This window comes from Etheostoma spectabile, unplaced genomic scaffold, assembly GCF_008692095.1.
Source record: "Etheostoma spectabile isolate EspeVRDwgs_2016 unplaced genomic scaffold, UIUC_Espe_1.0 scaffold00011074, whole genome shotgun sequence".
Taxonomy (NCBI): domain Eukaryota; kingdom Metazoa; phylum Chordata; class Actinopteri; order Perciformes; family Percidae; genus Etheostoma; species Etheostoma spectabile.
Window position 1 is genome coordinate 9,768 of NW_022603890.1, and position 4,345 is coordinate 14,112.

Genomic DNA, 4,345 nt, shown 5'->3' on the forward strand with positions numbered 1-4,345 from the left:
ACATGTGTCAAACTCAAGGCCCGCGGGCCAGATGTGGCCCGCCATGTCATTTTATGTGGCCCGCGAGAGCTTAAAAGTTTTGAGTGTCTAAAAATAAATACCAAAAAATAATTAATAGCGTGCTTTGACCAAAAACTACATTCCCCACAATGCCTTTCGACTACGCTAGTGCGGCAGTATCCATGCCAACCATACCAACCGTAACGGTCTATGATGCCAACGAGTGGAACTGAGATATAAATAATGATCCCAAAATGTCCAGAAAGAGAAAGTTGATGCAGACGGAAGACTGTTTTCAAGAAAGATGGGAAGGCGAATACTTGTTTGTGCTTCAAGGAGAAAGACCGGTATGTCTTTTGTGTTATGAGGCGGTGTCGGTTGTCAAAGAGTACATCTGCGTCGGCATTTTGACACCAAACACGGAGCTAAGTACGCTAAAGCTAGCCTTCAAGAAAGCAACAAATTGCCCAAGAATTAAAAGGAAAACTTCGGGTCGCAGCAGAGTTTGTTCAAGAAATCCACAGCCAAAAACGAGGCAGCGGTGAAAGCTAGCTTCATTGTGGCTGAGAAATCGCCCACGCTTCCAAGTCTTTTTCAGAGGGAGCGTTTTTGAAGCAGTGCATGCTGAAGGTCTGTGAGCAGTGTGTCCCGACCAGTTACAGACTTTTAAAAATGTCAGTTTATCAAGAAACACCATCGCCGACCGAGTGAAGGAACTAGCAGAAATCTTACAACACAGCTGGCCGAGGAGACACGCAGCTACACGGCTTTTTCATTAGCTGTTGATGAAGCACAGATAACACGGACACAGCGCAGTTATCAATTTTTATTAGAGGCGTACAGTCGGACCTCTCTATCACTGAGGAGCTGTTGGATGTGGCAGCAATGCATGGGACCACGACGGGACAGGACATTTTGATGCGGTGGAGAAGTCCGTAAGTAAAAATCCATTGCAGTGGGAAAACTTGGTAGGATTAACTACAGACGTGCACCGGCAATGTGTGGAGGAAAAGTGGGCTTGGTTGGACTAATGAAGGGGAAAATGCAAAAATGAACTGTCACAACGCCTCTGATAACGTATCATTGCATTATCCATCAAGAAGCTTTGTGTGGGAAGGTGCTGGGGATGGAGGACATTGTGACCACAGTCATGAAAACAGTGAACTTCATTCGGGCGCGTGGCCTGAATCACCGTCAGTTCCAGCAGTTTTTTGCTAGAGATGGGCTCGGAGCACGGGGATGTGCTGTACCATACAGAAGTGCGGTGGCTGAGTAGGAGCAAAGTCCTCAAGCGATTTTTTTGAGCTCAGGGAAGACATTGCTCTTTTTATGCAGAGTAAAGGTAAACTCATGTCTGAACTATCAGATCCAAAGTGGATGTGTGACTTTGCTGTGTTGTGTGACATAACCGACCATCTCGCCCAGCTGAATCAGAAGCTGCAGGGACGCAAACAAGTCATCACGCAGATGTCCGACACGATCACGGCTTTCCAGCGTAATTGGACTTATGGATGTGGCAAGTGAAACAGGACAACCTTGTACACTTTCCTGTTTGTCAGAGCATGTCATCCTCATTTCCCAAGACTTTTTCATGTGCTCAGTTGGCTACCAAACTGAGCTGGTTAAAGACTGAGTTTGATCGGCGCTTCTCTGACTTCAGAGCACAACAGTCTGGCTTTGACATCTTTGCCAATCCTTTCACCACCGATGTCTGCACTGCACCCCAACACCTTCAGATGGAGCTAATTGAGCTTCAAAGCAACAGTGGCCTGAAAGCAAAGTTCCAGGATGTTGCAATCCAGGACTTTTAACCGTCTGCTGCCCCCTGGTTTGATGCCACAACTTCGACTTCATGCTGCTCGTGTTCTGTCCATGTTTGGGAGCACCTATCTGTGCGAACAGTTTTTTTCCATAATGAATCTGAACAAAAACAAGCACAGATCACGCCTCACGGATGACAACCTCCATGCTGTTCTACGCATTGCCTCAGCACAGGACCTAAAACCAGACATTGACACACTGGCAACGGAAAACGGTGTCAGAGATCTGGTCAGAAAACAAATGAAATGTAATTTAACCAAGAAAAAGAACATTAAACTGTGTGCAATTTAATGATTGTGATTGCATTTTGTTTTGTGTTTATCATTTTCAGAACATGATCAATCATAGTAGAGATATAATCCACTTGGTGTGTTCAAGGACAGGCAGCATCTCCTCATCAAAAACTAACCAAAAAACTTGACCAATATAGTTGTGAACTGAGTCACCTTATTTTGTTATTTAGTTGATTACATATTATTTATGTGTAGCTGCTGTTGTAATTATTTAATGTTTGCAGTTCTTATTGTGTATGCAGACAATTGTGTTCATCATACCATCAGTTGGATGCCAGGCTGTGTGCAGCCTTTTTTTGTAAAATGCTACATGTGTCATACATGTTCTTTGCAGCTCATTTTTATGTTAGTTTTCTTTATTCACTTGGACAGTTTGATCCTATATTAATGGAGTTATGTGGGTTTTCATAACTGACAAAATTTAAAAGGATTTATGTTAGAGCAACAAGCAACATATGTTTCTATGCAACTGTATTGTCACTTGAATAAGTTATAATAATAATGAGTTATTTACATTAAGGAGTAGTTTTTTTATTTTACATTACATTCGATTATATTTAGTTACATTTATAAGTTAATTCTGGCCCTTTGAGGACAGCCATTATGCTGATGTGGCCCTTGGTGAAAATGAGTTTGACACCCCTGATCTACAGGATACATTCACACACATTCATACACTGTGGCCGGGGCTGCCTTACAAGGTGCCACCTGCTCATCAGATAAACATTCATACACATTCACACTCCGATGCGCAGCACCGGGAGCAACTCGGGGTTCAGTGTCTTGCCCAAGGACACTTTGACAATGACTGCAGGGGCGGGGATCGAACCACCAACCTTCCGATTGGCAGGCAACCGCGCTACCACCGAGCCACAGCCGCAGTTTGCGGGCCAATCAAGTACAGTAATCCCATGGTTGTACAACCAGGTTTTGGTACTTTAGGCCGTGTGGGCAGGTGCCAAATCCCTCTGAAAAATGAAGTCAGCGTCTCCATAAAGCTCGTCTGCTGAAGGAAGCATAAAGTACTCTAAAATGTCCTTGTAGACGGCTGCGCTGACTCTGGACTTAATAAAGCACAGTGGACCAACACCAGCAGATGACATGGCTCCCGAAACCAACACAGACTGTGGAAACTTCACACTTCAAGCATCTTGGATTGTGTGCCTCTCCATTCTTCCTCCAGACTCTGGGACCTTGGCTTCCAAATGAGATGCAAAATTTGCTCTCATCAGAAAGAGGACTTTGGACCACTGAGAAACAGACCAGTTCTTTTTTTCTTTAGCCCAGGTAAGACGCTTCTGACGTTGTTTGTTGTTCAGGAGCGGCTTGACAAGAGAAATACGACATTTGAAGCCCATGTCCAGACCCGTCTGTGTGTGGTGGCTCTTGATGCAGTAACTCCAGTCTCAGTCCACTCCTTGTGAAGCCCCCCCACACATTTGAATGGCCTTTTCCTGACAATCCTATCCAGGCTGCGGTCATCCCTGCTGCTTGTGCACCTTTTTCTTCCACACTTTTCCCTTCCATTTAACTTTCTAATAATGTGCCTTGATACGGCACTTTGAGAACATCCAACTGCCTTTGCAATTACCTTTTGAGGCTTTCCCTCCTTTGGGAGGGTGTCAATGATGGTTTTCTGCACAACTGTCAGGTCAGCAGTCTTCCCCATGATTGTGAATTCCACTGAACCAGACTGAGAGACCAATTAAAGGCTCAGGAACCCTTTGTAGGCGTTTTGGATTAATTAGCTGATTAGAGTGTGATACTTTGAACCTACAATACTGAACTTTTTGCACCATATGCTAATTTCCTGAGATTTTGAATTTGGAGTATTCATAAGCTGTACGCCATAATCATTAAAAATTATATCAAATAATGGCTTAAAATATCTCACTTTGCATGTAATGAGTCTATATATATATTAGTTTCACCTTTTAAGTTGAATTACTGAAATGAATGAACTTTTGCACCATATGCTATTTTTTTTGAGTTTCACCTGTATAACATTAAAGGAAAGTGAAAAGCCTATAAGCATAATATGAGCACTTTAAGTTAAAGCTATAACATTGAGTGAATAAAACAGTACCTTGGTCAAGTAACCTAACTTGTTGATTTTTCTTCTCCACAATACTAAGGAACTGTATTTTGTTTCAATTTTGCAATGTTGTGTCAGATCAAACTTGCTTTTTATGCATTGATGGCAGTGGTGGAATGCAACTTAGTTAATTTGA

General features: G+C 43.0%; 1 pseudogene; it reads left to right on the forward strand.

Moving 5' to 3' along the window:
* The first annotated feature begins 254 nt into the window (after positions 1 to 254).
* LOC116679388 (general transcription factor II-I repeat domain-containing protein 2-like) lies at positions 255 to 3,323 on the forward strand (annotated as a pseudogene).
* The last annotated feature ends 1,022 nt before the right edge of the window (positions 3,324 to 4,345 follow it).